Below are 15,484 nucleotides of genomic sequence, written 5' to 3'. Positions count from 1 at the left end.
CAAATTCAAAGGCAGAGCATAACAGGTAATAGATTCGACCTTAATCACTCATTTGTTCAAATTCAGAAGAAAAGAGAGGAAAATGATACACATAACACTAATGAAATTACAGGTACTCAGAGAAGCACACCATCAAAACATAAATCCACATGGATCCCAAACAGTGCTGCAAAACCCTGGTCTTTCCTTAGCCAAAAATGCAAAGATAGAATGTACAATGATATGCCAAAGCAATCCCAGGTGTCCAACCCTGAAAATGACTTAGAAAAGACATGATATAGACTAGCCCAACCCATTCCCTTGCCTCTAGGGGTCGAGCTCATCATTCTAGGAGTTGTTTGAACCAATTCTAAACAAAGAACTGAAAACTAGGTAGACAAACAACTTACCCCTATATGCTAGGAAACTGATTCATTCACTCACATTTCACCTTTTGGTGAATGAATCTTCTAGAACAAGTAAATAAGTACCAAAATTACATCATGTTCACCCAATTACATCAAGATAGATCAGGAATTACATCACAAATCAAAACTAGTAAAACTAGCTGAATTTCTGAGCTGGAAGGTGAAAATTTGAGCAAAAATCCTCTGTGCGCCGCGCCAATTTCTTTGTACGTCACACCACTTTGAGGCTGAGTTTGAGGCACTTCCTGAAGTCCAAATTGATCCCAAGTGTTCTTGTTGGAAATCCTTGCCTGTCTACTTTCCAACTCAAGTGGAATTTATGAATTTGGTGCCCATTTTCCCCTCCAAAACTTCAATCTCCCAAGACTGCTTCCTGTGTGTCAAAATAGGAGCAGAGAGGTCATTTTTTTAGTGTTTTTGACCTCCTAGGGACTCAAAACTTGCCCAAACTTCTTGACCATGCACCAGCAGTTATTATTTTTCATGAAAAATCCAAAAATATAAACTTTTTTCCATTTGGAGCTTCCTATCAAAAGCGCGCGCCACGTGGCGCGGCGCACAGGGAGAAAAACCCTGTTTTTTAGTGCAAAAATTCCAAAATGTCAAAAATTGCTCCAAATTTCTTGAAATTTGGACTGAAGGTTCTTCATCAAGGGAAATGGTGGGCCAAGGATGCCTCGGCCAATATCTGGAGTCCTTCATCCACTTTTTTCCTCCTTGATGCTCTCTTTACCTTTGCTTTCAAACTCCCGATTCTCGCTTTGTACACCAAGTTCCGGGACAAGTAATGATATGTCTGCCACCTCTATGAAGCCTCATGGGTGCATGTCCTTCCAAGGGTGAGTCACTTTGGGTTTCCACTTCATAATCAGATGAATGACCAGATGACATAACTATTGTTGCACCACTGCCTTGGAGAAATAGATGCTGGTGAAAGAACTGTGTTGGACTGCTCTTTTGTAGTGTGATTGAATTCTGAAAAATCCACGCAAGCTATGGGAAATTTAAAGAAATTTAAAGAAAATTTGGGCTTTCAGGTGTATTCTTCGCGCTACATACCCAGTGCGCCGCGCGATCCCAGTGTGCCACGCCCTTTCAGAATTACACTGGACAATTTCTCCCAGTGTGCCGCACCACCTACTCTGTGTGTTATGCTTTTTCAGGAAGACTTTTGGAGGCCTTCCTGGTGTCAAAATTGGGTTCAGGATAGCTTGTTGGAAAGGTATTTGAGTCTACTTTCCAAACCAACTAGAATTTTTCAATTTGAAGTTCATTTTCCCTATCAAAAATCAAATCTCCCAAGACTGGTCAAAATGTGCCAAATGAGGCTGCCTAAAGGCAGAGTGCTGTTACAATCAACTTTTGAATGCCTTCCTCAACTCCAAATTGAGCTCATGATAGCTCATTGGAAATATATTTGTGTCTAGTTATCATTTGACTCATCAAGCAAGTCATTTTACCAACCAAGCTAGGAGAAAACTTGATTTTCCCAAGGTCACTTCAGAGGTGCATCAATTCTCCCGAGGCAATAGTATTTTTGACATTTCTCTAAAACCATGACACCTGTGTAAAAAGTGAAGGAGGTTTTTTCTTCCTTGGCCTGTTTTGGACAAAACCCTCTCTCATTTTTCAAAAATTCATCTTTTATTTCTCAAAAACATCATTTGAGTGAAACCTATCCTGATGTGTGGAACAGGGGATTTGTCGAAATGAAGCGAAATGAAGGGGATAGGGAGCTTCTAAATTCTTGAGAAAATTTTTGGAAGTAGGGAGGAATGTTAAGAAGTAGGGGAAAGTAGAATATTAGAAATTGAGTGAGGGGAAGGGGTCCAAAAGGGTAAAACACAGGCCTAACCTAGAAAATTGCCAAGTTGTAGCAAGAAACTAGGGTTTGTGCGAAAATGAGGAATTTGGGGGATCTCAGTGATGGGAAGTGTTTGATAAGGTACTTTAAGGATATGGGAAAGTGTATGAACATTAGGATACAAGTTTTGCTGATGATTTGACCGTCCAAGAGAAATTGCCTTCAAAACCCTAAGAGAGGGAAATGACCTTCCCTAGACGCAACTAAAGCATGAACAAGGTGTAAAATGACCCATTAGAACTTGACATGATAAAGACAACCCTTTGAATGATGGCACACTCAGCTGAACAGTGACAAGGACTGACATTTGGACAATTTTGAAAGGAGTAAAAGCAAACCCTAGACCTAATGCCTAGTGACCAAAATTTGCTTGAAGACTCACTGAAATGACAAAATTTGACCTTGACACTCTGAGACCACTTTGTAAGAGCATATTTGATCACTGGAGGAAGGCTGCAAAGAATGACACTAACAGAACTTGTTCAAAATCATGAATGCACAAGGGATCTTGTCATACATATGCTAGATATTCTTCAATTTCTAGCTCTATTGTTTGAATTTCATTGCATGTGATCCATAACTTATTGATCTCCTTACAACAATAACTAGAATAAGATTTTAGATTCTCTTCTTGTGGATCTTCTTCATGGATGCTTTGTTGCTTTTCTATCTTTTGAAATGGAGATTCATCCCTAGTGACCTTTCTAAATTGTGGACAAGGGTTTAAGAAAATCCTTGTGGTGGCATACCCTCCTTCTCTAAATGACTTATTTAACATCATGTTTTGTAGATCTTTGTTTTGCAAATGGATTTTGTAGTTAATGAGTTTTTATTAGTGGTTGGGGGTTTTGTTTTGGAATCTACCTTTCTAATTTCTGTCTAAATGTAAATAACCATAATGAAAAATGTTTTTGTTTTTGTGTTTTGTTTAAAGCTTCCTATTTTGACTAAATCTGAATGTGCTTCCTTGGAAACGGCGCCAAAAATGTCAGGTCAATTTACTAAGTAAACTAACACAAGTGTTTTACTTGTCAATCTGGGTTTGTAGACTTGGAAGCACATCCAAAGTATATGGATTTTAGGTAAAGTCAATTTCAAAAGGCAAGGCTCAAAGGTTAAAGGAAATGCATATTACAAATAAGTTCTAAGTTTAAAGAAACTAAAAAGTCTTTGTTTCAAGATGAAGTAAGCGAAGGAATATGATCCTAACATAGGAGGTCCTGGTTGTGCTTCCCCACAGTACTATCCTCAAGAAGAGAAACTAAAGAGCAGCAGTTTGTGATTTGTCGAAAGCAAGAGAAGAGGTTCCTAACTTAGGAGGTTCTAGTTGTTCTTCCTCACAGTTCTACTCCAACAACATTACCATTACATCAAATCATAAACTGGAATTCAAGAAACAATTCAAGAAATGAAAAAGGATGATTTTTAGTTGTGATTCATGATTTGATAGAAAGAGAATTTAACTTAAATATTTGGTTGTCATTTCGTACGCAAATTAGATTTTAAACCAAAATCATCCAAAAATCATACATAAATCATAACACATCTAAGTAACTGAATCATAAACTGAAATAAGAAATATTGTATCAAAATTATGCTAATTTATACAAAATTTAACCAAAGTGCACTTAACTTGGTATGGGGGCCCTCCAACCTTGCCTTGTACACCTGAAGAACTCTTCAGCTGCAACTAACTTAATAAAGCATCCACAGCATGAATAGAAAATAGAACAGTAGAAATGATTCTTCAAATTATCTCAAAAGTCTCCAATAATCTTAATACAAAATTACACACCTCTTCCCCTTTGAATGGTCCATAAACTCTATTTAAATAAGCAAATAGTAAAAAAACTTTGTTATAATGGCCCTAACAGCCTTATCAATCCTAATCCATCCATACAGGTCAAACTCATCAAGTCTAGTTCACAAAATCAGGAAAAATCCCACAAAATAATAAATCTGCTCCTTTTTACTAGGAATTCCTGAATGACAGGTCAAGTTTGACCAGCGTTGACTAGGCCTGTTTTTGCTCAGTTTGACTGAACCAATAGGTGTTTCTTCATCCATGGTTCCCAAGCTTTCCAAATATGCACTCAGAACTCACCTGCACATATGACTTCCATGAAGCTATTACAGGAATTTTTAATGCAGTCCAAATTTACTCTTAAAACCCAATTCTTACAAAATTTCCAAAAATTGAAAAACTTAATTTAGTTACCTGAATATCAAAATAGGAATAAAATTAGGCATATATAGGTGAAATAGGATGGAATATGGTGGTAACTAAATGGATTTAGGATAGGCAAAGATGACCAAAATTGAGGGCCAACAAAGATTGTCCACTCCCAAATATCGATATGTACCGAATATCAATTCTGGAAAGTTTAGAAAATAAGGAACAAGTCTAGGAATTGTTAGATAAAGGTGTAATTCGTCCCTCTACTTCACCAAGTGGTTCACCAATTGTTTTGGTACCCAAGAAAGATGAAACCTGATGCATGTGTGTAGATTATCGAGCTTTGAATAAAATTACTACAAAGAATCGATGGGCCACTACCCAGAATAGATGATTTGATAGATCAGTTGAAGAATGCAAAATATTTCACTAAATTAGACTTGAGAAGTGGATATCATCAAATTAGAATAGTTGAGGAGGATATTTGGAAGACTACTTTTAAAACCAAAGAGGGATTGTTTGAGTGGTTAGTTATGCATTTTGGTCTTTGCAACGCTCCAGCGACATTCATGAGAGTTATGAATGATTTTTTAAGATCCTTTCTTGATGAGTTTGTAATTGTCTATTTATATGATATTTTGATATTCAGCAAATCATGAGAAGAACATGTCAAGCATGTGAGGAATGTGTTAGATGTCTTGAAAAAATAACAGTTATTTTAAATGTGAATTTGGGAAAACTTCCTTAGTGTATTTGGGCCACATAGTTGGAGGAGGTGAGCTGAAGATTAGCCCCTCTAAAGTTTCGGTCATTGTGAATTGGCCAATTCCCAAATCAATTACAGATGTAAGGAGTTTTCTAGGAGCAGTGCAGTACTGGAGGAAGTTCATGGACATAGTAGCTCCACTACATGATTCAGCGTGAAGGTTGTCTTCCAATGGGGAGGCAAACAACAAAAAGCATTCGATGCTTTAAAACAAAAGATCAGTTCAACCCCAGTTTTAGCATTGCCAGATTTGAAACAACCATTTGAAATACAAATAGATGCAAGTGACTATGCCATGGGTGCAGTTCTTTGACAACATGGCAAGCTCATTTCATTTCATTCTGATATTTTTAAATGTGTTGTTATTAATTATCCTACCTATGATAAAGAGCTTTACGCATTGGTGCCAAGTGTTGACAAATGGAAGCATTACTTGATGAGAAAAGAAGCCATTATTCACGTCGATCATCAACCTTTGCAATATTTGCAATCTCAAACAAAATTGCAGCAATCAAGGCATTTTCGTTGGATGGAATTTTTACAGCAATTCCACTTGGTAATCAGGTACAAGAAAGGTATTTATAACAGAGTTGTTGATATGCTTTCTAGACCAGTCGTTAATGTAGTTGTTTTACTCAAGAATCATTATGTTTTGCCTTAAAGTTATGTTGAACAATACGCAAAACATGCTGACTTTCAAGAGGTATATTCAAACTTGAGTCAAGGCTACGAAGTTGAGGAATTAGACTACCATGTACTTGATAATCTGTTGTATCATTTGGGAAAACTTTGTGTTCCACAGGGAGAGAGAGTAAATGTCATAAGGGAAGCGCACACTTCTCTTATTGTTGAACATTTCGGTGTAAGTAAAACAGTGGAAAATCTTCAGAGGTATTTTTACTGACCTCGTATAATTGAAAGTGTGTCACATTTTATTAAAGGTTGTTCATTGTGTGCAGTCAATAAGCCTAGTAATAGGAAACTGGGATTGTACACACCACTTCCAGTGCCTTCACGTCCATGGGAGAGTGTTTCTATGGATTTTGTGGGAGGTCTTCCTTTATCAAGAAAAGGTCATGATTATTTGTATGTAGTTATGGATAGGTTCAGCAAGATGTGCATATTAATGCCTTGTAAAAAACAAATTATAGCTGAACAAATAGCTCAACTTTTCTTTCAAAATGTATGGGTTCATTTTGGGTTACCTACTTCTATTGTAAGTGATCGGATTCCCGATTTGTTGGGAATTTTTGGTCAAGTTTATGGAACTTGATGGACATCAAGTTGAAGAAAAGTACAGGCTTCCATCGGCAAACAGATGGTCAAACTGAAGTGGTTAACAGAACAGTTATTCATTTTCTAAGAGGATATTGCAGCAAACATCCTAAGTTGTGGGATGAACAATTGCATTATATTCAACATGCTTACAACCGAGCAAAACACTCTTCTACTCTAACTTCACCTTTTGAGGCATGTCTTGGTTATTTTCCTAAATATCCATTAGATTTCATCTTTGAGAAAGATGTAGTTGTAGATGGACATAGACAAAGCAAAGAAATTCATTGAGCAAATTCAGTTGATTCACCAAATAGTTCAAGAACAACAAGAAAAGAGTCAAGGCAAGTATAAGGCAAGGCATGATATGAATCATGTGGATCATTAGTTTCAAGTAGGTGATGAAGTTTTGCTTGACATTAGCAAGGAAAGGCTTCAAGGTGAAGGTAAACAGCTGAAACCAATCCGTTATGGTCCATTTAAAATTCTGGAAAAGATTGGTAATAATGCTTTCAAGCTTGATTTGCCTTCATATATGCAAATTTATTATGTTGTTAATGTTAAAAATTTGAGATTGTATGAGCCTCCTTTGATTGAAGATCCAGGAGAAAGTGTAAAGGTTCCATCAATTGAAGATTTTTCTCCATAATTCCTTGATTAGCTTCAGCAAGACACCATACTTGGTAGAAGAACAAGGTCATCAAAGAGGGGAAATGTTGATTATCTTCGAGTGGGTCTCGAAGGTACAAATCCATCAAAGGCCAAATGGATTGAAGAGGGCAAAGTGAGGGAACAGTACCCTCATTTGTTCAATAACTGAAAGTGACCCTTTTGGGGTCCAAAAGGCTTCCAGTGGGGAGGAGTGATCAGGTGCTCTAAATTATGCTAAAAAATCAAAGTGTAATAATCTTGATAAGTTTAGCTTCAGATTGAAGAGCTCGTCATTATGAATCAAACAGTGTGAACGACACGCAAATCCCAGTTTGCATGTAGAAGTTAGAACAAGTCAAAGTTCAAGTTTGACTTGTCTACATGGCAGGATTGGATGACGAAGCAAAACCCTTCAGTTAATGAGGAGACGCTAAGTGGCAGGCTGCCATTGGCCCTCGCATATCGCATATCACACATCGGAGGAAACAGGCGGATCAGGTTAAGGTAATTGGCCTTGGTAAGGTTGGGAGTAGCGATGTGATGCGATTGCATATCGTAATCGTAGTAGCAATAAGAATCAGCCCCCAGACGTTGTGATGCTATATCGACCCAGGTTGCTATGCGATATTGGCCTGGATTGCGATGTGATAAACCGCAATCGCACAGAGAACAAGCCCATAGTTTATTACGCTAGACATCGTCGATTGCGATTCATGATCCAGCCAGTAGGTTATGGCCTACAGCGCGATAAAAATCTCGCTCGGTTAGCGGATTTTGGAGCGAAAATGTGGTTTTCTGTCGGTTTTGGAGCATTTTGTGGAACAAATAGTGGAAGAACTGAGAGAAGTCATAACTTCTTCAATTCTTATCCAAATGGGATGCAAAAAGAGGCTAGATAGCCATTTTTTAGTCTTATGAACTCATTGAGACAGGTTTTCAGAGGCATCTGAGCATTGTAAACACACTTTTGTTGTAATTTTGAGCATAATAAAGAGGCCCAAGCATTGGAAGCTGGAGCAAGGAGATGTAGCCCATGAGGAGTGAACTCCTCATCAAATCTCTGTATTGTGAGTTGTATTTGATGTTCTTTGTTGTTATTTTGTTGTTGTTCAACATTTGTTTTATGTGAAATTTTTCATAACATTTACATAAGAAACTCTCATGGGAATCAGTTAATTAAGCAAACATGGTGAATCCTTAAGCACTTGATAAGAAAATGATAAGCATCTTGGGTTTTATTTTGATTGGGGAATTAGCACAACATTACTAATCTATTCCATTTCAAATCAAATACACAAGTTCTTCTTTTTGAAGGAAAATTGCTTCATATTTTTCTTAGATGAAGGATTACCACGTTTCAAGAAACTCCAACATAATATTGAACCAGAGGTTGTATGGAGGTGCTCTGGGACCTAGAAACCCCAATGTTTTTATATCATACAAGGATGCTACACAAGGAAAGTGATTTAATCCATCAGATTCACCTCAGTACAACCCAGGACCCTACATTGCAGGACAAATGAAACAAGTTACTACCATGGAGGTTAACCTATCACAAGTAAACCACCAGTGTTCTGCTCTCCAATCTAGGGATGTGATATGTAGCTTCAACGATATTTGGCCTAGATATGATGCTTTACACTAGTGGGTCTTTTCAACTTGGACCCTCAATTATGATATTTACCTATGCTCCAAGGGTTTCTTTATACTTCAATTTGATACCTAGGAAGATCTGGAGAAAGTTCTAAATGATAAATCCTAGTTTTGGGGAAGAGTTGGCCTCTTAACCACCCCTTGGTTAGTATATTTTGATGCCACAAAAATGGTGGTCTCCAAATTGGGGTGAGGCTACCAAATCTCCCCTTTCCTTTCTGGCACCACAAGGTTCTAGAGGAGATTAGAAACACCTTGGGATCATTCAAAAACATGGACTGCAAAAGAATTGAGAAAGGTTTTTACCTTTGCCAAAATTTGTGTAGAAATAGACCTTAGTAAAGGTATACATGATCACATTCAACTGAGACACAAAAATGTTCAGTGGACCCAATTTTTGGATTATGAATATACGAAATTCAAATGTAATAGATGCTACCAAACATGACACTTGCAGAACGCATGCCCACAAGTAAAAAGATCACAAACAATAAAAAGGTGCAGATTTACAAAACAAAAGGATGGAAACCTTATGATCCCTACCTCTCAGAAGAAAAAACGATGGACAACGATCCAAACCATATGCAGAATGGCACTAAATCAGAAGAGACCCAAGCACCAAACAACAGAAAAATGAGGCACAGAAAGAAACTGGGAAAAAGGGTACAAAGCGAGCTCATGTTTTTGAGAGCTTAGATTTAGACAAATAACTCTCAGCAAATACAACATGAATTGAAATAGAAATGGCTCTGGTAGATCCCAACTCAGGGCGATGGCAGAAGGTCCAAAAAAAGAAGAGCAAGAAAGAAAATTTAAGAGATTATTATCATACTAAACTTTGCAAGTTCCCATGCAACTTTTTTTCAGTTTTCTCTTTTGCACATAAGATAAGAGGCTTATGTTATTTAAATGCTTTCAACATCTACAAAATGTAATTTTCTTCCTTGTTTAAAGTTGAATAAAATTACAATTTTTTTTTCTTTTGGAAAAAAAGTGAAGCGGGGAAAATTAAATTTACAAATTTTCAAAGCATGACCTATACATTTGTCTATCAATACCAGTTTACTTTTCGTTTATTTAGAGTTAGAAATAAATTTGATAATGAATGAATGGTAGTAACTTGGAGCTAATATCTAAAATTATTTACTTTTTTTCTTCGAAAGATTTTTCAAAACGTTAAAACCCCCAGTTTGCCTTTCAGTATTGAAATTACCAGGTACCAAAGCTAGTGATGCAAGGGCATCCATAATTCTCATTGACCAAGAGGTTAAAATCATTTACTAGAGGCGTTGGTTCCTCAAAGTGTGGTTTGTTAAATTAGGATTTGTTCAAAATTGCCATGTATTTCATTAAAATTAGACAATTTGTTGTGGTTTATTTAATTTTCCCCAACTTGGTCCTCAAATCCTATCTTCAAAGATCTGAACCGAATTGATGTAATTTAATATTTCTTTGATTAATAAGAAAAGTGGGGAGAAAATGCATGAGAGTGGAAATTTTTTCTACGAAAGCTCTGTAATTGCATAGTCAATCCTTATACAATTTTGTTTTCACACTATTCTGTAAACCCTGTGTTTTACTATCAATCCTGAGATCTATAAAACGCCCAATATTAGTATCGGAGTGATTATAAGAGGGTGGAGAAGGGAGAGGAGTTGTATTAGAGGAGTCATAGAGCTGAATAGAGGGGCAAAAGAGTGCAAAGGGTCAAAAGGAATCAAAAAGTTGAACCCAAGAATAAGCCTGAAAATGCCAACACTTAGTTGTTTTTCGCTTGTGGAAGAGTCTATCAATTGTCGGAGCCGGGACCTTCTATCAACACAATCCCATGACAAAGATTTATCTAGAAAATCCATAAAACTCAAACCCCATAACTTATTTTAATACAGTGCTAGGGAGTCAGTCAAGTGACTGACTAGGGATCATCAACTGATAGAATCATGTAATAGAGTTCTTAGCCTGGAGGCCCAGAAAGCCTGGATCCCATAACTTTATTTTTAATAGCACTAGGACTAGGGACTATCAAGTGACGGTGACAAAAAATTATTTCCATTCCCCAATTTCGTTAAGTGATGGGGATGTGGGGCCCACAAGAAGCAAGCGTGTTGATAAAGTTTTCCCTTTGTAAAAGGTTAAGTGAGCAATGAGCGAGCCGCAATCCCGTAGATAATTTTAACTGTATTATAAAAGAGTTCCAGGGACATGGGATTTGTACAGAACAAAGAACTCATGAGTTGTGCTTTCATACTTGTTTTCTTTATAATTTCCCCACAACATTGGAATCTTTCAACTGCGATTTTTAACATTGATTTGATCTAGGGGTTGAAGGAAGTTCCTTTTCAAGGGACCAACTCCTAGAAGGACAAATTTAAGCAAATATTTTTTGAAATTTGCATCAAGTGGTATCAGAGTGTACCTTGTGTCTGCTTTAGGAACAGGAGAAGGAATCATATCGTCCAGAATTTGGATAGTTGTTAGATGAGGTGCAAGAGGACAAGGACAAAGACCAATTTCCAATAGAGAATTGTTTAGAGTGATGTTGTGGCTAGAGGAAAGAATGCCAACAATAGTCAACACAAAGAACCAGAGTTTGGAGATGAGAGTTCTAAGGAGGAAGAAATTGCAGAAGAAGAAGTAGCAAAAGAACTGGTAAAGGCTAAGCTTCTAAGAGCAGTTTTGGATTCTGTCATGAAACCAAAACTAGATCTATCTTCATACACAAGCAGTATCAATCTAGAGGAGTTGATCAATTGGATCACAGAGATGGACAAGTTCTTTGACTATGAGGAAATGGATGAAGAGAACAAGGTCAAGTTCGCATTGACAAAGTTGAAGGGACATGTAACTCTTTGGTGGGATGGTGTGCAAATAGATAGGAGAAGAAAGAACAATAAGAAGATTAAGAGTTGGTATAGGATGGTGGAAAAGCTAAGAGGGAAGTTTTTGCCAAAGGATTACCAGCTGACTTTGTTTAGAATTATGCAGAACCTTAAATAAAGAGGTATAATAGTTAGGGAATACACAGAGGAGTTCTAGAAAGCGAACATTAGAGTTGGATATGTGGAAGAGTCTACAAAGAATACTGCAAGGCACATTAATGGGCTCATATTGGACAATCAAGATGAAATAAGTGTATTGTATCAAAGGACAGTAGAGGAGGCATACCAATTGGCTCTGAAAGCAGAGGAGAAGCTTGCAAGGAAACAAGAAGGCAGAGGTAAAGGTGTTCCTAGAATCAAAGGACAACAACAAAGTAGAGGGAGGTCTATTGCATCTAAAGATGAGGCTAATAGCTCTAGTCCACAATGATAGTAAGAGGGAGAGCTCATAGGTTGAATATCCTTTTCCAGATGACGAGGAAGAGGTGGAAGAGAGGTTCATTGCTACAGGTATGGCAAGCTTGGACACATGGTGTATGATTGTCCAGAGAATAGAGAACCAAGCCAAAAGAATGTTTGTTACGGTCCAACCCTAACCCCTTTATTTATGTAATAAACCCAATAGGGTCGATTCATAGTCATAGTTAGTTAAAGAGTCAATAATCCCGTATTAATAATTGTAAGTGGTTGACCCGCATTTAAGAAAGGGACCACAGTTAGTTGAAAACGGGCCATAATTAATAAATAAAGTGGTTAACCCATGTTATGCAAAGGACCACTAACTATTAGGTTGTTGAAGGTCATTTAGCTATAAATAGACATAGTTAGAAGGGAAAGATCATCGAGTCTTATTTTGTAAGCGAGCTCTGCTCTACTGGAGGTTGCCCCCTCGAAGAGGCAAGTGAACATTGCATTCATCTCTGAATAATAATATACTTTTTGTTTTTCTCATTTTATTCTATGTTATGGGTTGTATTTCTTCACATATTTGGTATTTTGGAATTTCTCGCAGGTCAAAAGCATAAAAAGTGGTATCAGAGCACTTTCCATGGCCGGTGGCACCTCAATTTTTGCAGATTTTTTTTTAGGCTAAAGACGTGTTCTGACGTCTTTAAACCACAGGATCTGTCGTTGAGCGCATAAACCCGCGGATTTGGGGAGGCATGCACACGGGAAATAAAAGAGGTGGTCACGCTTGTTGGACTCCCTTGTAACCCATGTGGGTACCCCTTCGAGTAGCAACGCATTAGACAGAACCGCACATGGACTGCACTTCCACGTACCCTTTGGGTATATCGGAATCCCCCTAGGATCACCCGAAACCTCGCCTTAGATAAATCGTCGGTCGTCTCGCTGCTACAGTACACTGAGAACAACACTCGAGGAGATTACTTACGCATACAATAGGGTAATCGGGTAGTACGGCTAAGGGCACAGTTCATCCTCCTTAGTTAGTGCCCTGAAAGATTGGGTTGAGTACTATTATTGGACCCTTATGTATATTGTGATCTATAGCACCTGACACTCCTTTATGATCATAGTTCCCTCTGCTCTCTGAAGATCGCCCATTATCTTATCTTCTAGATCAAATCCAACAGTAAGGGTTCTACCGCTGCAGTACAATTCAAATCTAGCAGTTGGGGTTATGTCACGGTCGCACCAATCAGATCCAACAGTTGGGGTTCTACCACCACAGTGCACACCACATTCAGCAGTTAGGGTTTCATAGGCAAATCCAACTCTCTGCGCAGTAAGGCTTGCTGTTGCTATAGTTCGGGCCCGATTTTCATAGGACATTGGGCAAGATCAAGTTTTTTGGAATTCGGCCATTTACAGGAGACTTAGCCCATAAGATTTAGGACGACGAGCTGATCGCAGTGGTACCATTCACTTGTCAGCTTCAATTTTTTGGCAGTCCCAAATTTTTTGAAGTGAATTCAAGTTACCAAGAACTGTGTATGGTAGAAACCGGAGCTCAAGTCATGGCCAATGAGAAGATCGAGCGCCTTGAAACAAGGTTGGATGATTTCAAGGAAAAACTGAACAAAATTTCAACATTCATTGAACACCTTACTAAGATCACGTCGGGGTTTCATGAGGAGGCGCATAGTATTGATGAACACCTTGAAGGAGAATCTAGCCATTATATTCACTTCCATGGAAATCCCCAACATTCCCACCCTTAGCCACCCAAGTTGGACATGTATAAATTTGATGACTCTAATCCGGCAGTATGGGTAGCACAAATGGAACAATATTTCATTCTGAATGATATCTACGATGATCCAACTAAACTACTTGTGGGAACCCTTTACTTGGACCAAGAGAGATGGCAATAATGGCAGTGGCATGTGAAATGTTATCCCGGGAACATAAGTTGGCAGGTGTTGGGTCCCTATAATACTAGTGATTACCCCATTACTATTGTAGTTGCATCCCTTATTAATATTGTTGTGCCCCTATTATCCCCATATTGTTATTACTGTTCCCCATAGAATCCCTCTATTGTTATTTTTGTGGCTTTATATTATTATTGTTAGGTCGGCTAGGTTATATTGTGACTCCTTAGACTCCTATATATAGAAAGGAGGTTTTGTCATTTGAATCATACAAGAATTGTTCATTTATGTAATGTAAAGGAGGTTTCCCCCTCGAAGAGGCTGAATTCTAAGGCGTTGATCTATCTTTTCTATCTTTTCTTGAGCTGGTTTCATAACATTTGGTATTAGAGCTTTGGATTCTAGGGTTTCGCTGCTCCAAATAGGTCATCATGGAATTTTCGCTATAACTTATTTTCTGCGAGGTTTCAGAAGCTAAAAAAAAAACCCATTTGAGAAGACATCGCGTTGAACCTCAGGTCCAAATTTCAAATCTTTTCGCGCTATATTTGCGGAGATATGATCTGAGGAAGTTGGTCTTTTTTGCAAACTCCTAAATTACATTCCAAACAGGTGACCTGAGGAAAATCGTCATAACTTTCTCTCTGAGCATCAGATTGAAATTTCGTCAGAAGTTACAGAAATAGGATGGATTGTAGTTTCTTTTAGATATTTTTCAGAGCCAAAGGTCGAAACAGTGACTCGTGGCACGTCGTACAAGTTTGCTCTACTGAACTAGTCTATAATCAAGTCACTGTGGGAGATTTCGCATAACTCTTCCTTGGAGAATCCAATTTGGGTCAGACTGGTGGCATTGGAAAGAGGACATAGAGGGCTACTGCAAGTCACAATTTCAGAACTGGATGATCAGAAAGTACAGAGATACATCAGAGGCAATATCGAGCTCCTACAAAGTGAAAAAAGGTGTGTAGATTTTTTTAAAATTTTTGCTTAGGCTTGGTTTGAAAATTTATTTTGAAGGAATTCAAAGGGCATAGTAGAGCATTATTATCGATAACTGATTCCCCGAGGAAAGGAAATGCAAACACCTAGTAAGCAACCTAAAAGCTCTAGCATGACTCATGAAGAAGAGGAATAAATGCTACATGATATATGAAAATTACAAGAACAAGTGCAACAAATGTCACTCTCACAAAAGCTAACAGAAGCTAAGATAAATGGCGTGGAATCTAAGATAAAGGGTGTGGAAGCTAAGATGGACGATTTGAAGATAGATTTGAAGACAGATTTGAAGAGAGACATGGCAAATTGAAGACAGATTTGAAGACAAACATGGTAGATTTGAAGACAGATTTGACAAATTTTCTGCAAGAAATACTTACTAATGGTGAAAAGGTAGTAAAGGAAACTCATGATGCAAACAAAAGAAATGTTAATCATGATTTCTTAGACTCTAATGTGGGATTGAAGACTC

The 15,484-nt window shown here is 37.8% G+C and overlaps 1 pseudogene; it reads left to right on the top strand.

Annotated features, from left to right (window-relative positions):
- LOC149247353 (calcium-transporting ATPase, endoplasmic reticulum-type pseudogene) overlaps positions 1 to 11,789 on the top strand; it is a 42,685-nt pseudogene extending 30,896 nt beyond the window's left edge.
- Positions 11,790 to 15,484: the final 3,695 nt, after the last annotated feature.

Source organism: Pinus tabuliformis, chromosome 7 (genome assembly GCF_031772625.1).
Source record: "Pinus tabuliformis cultivar Carrire ecotype Pingquan chromosome 7, CPIR1, whole genome shotgun sequence".
Classification (NCBI taxonomy): Eukaryota; Viridiplantae; Streptophyta; class Pinopsida; order Pinales; family Pinaceae; genus Pinus; species Pinus tabuliformis.
The sequence above is the reverse complement of the archived record's forward strand: the minus strand, read 5'-3'. Positions and strand labels throughout refer to the sequence as shown.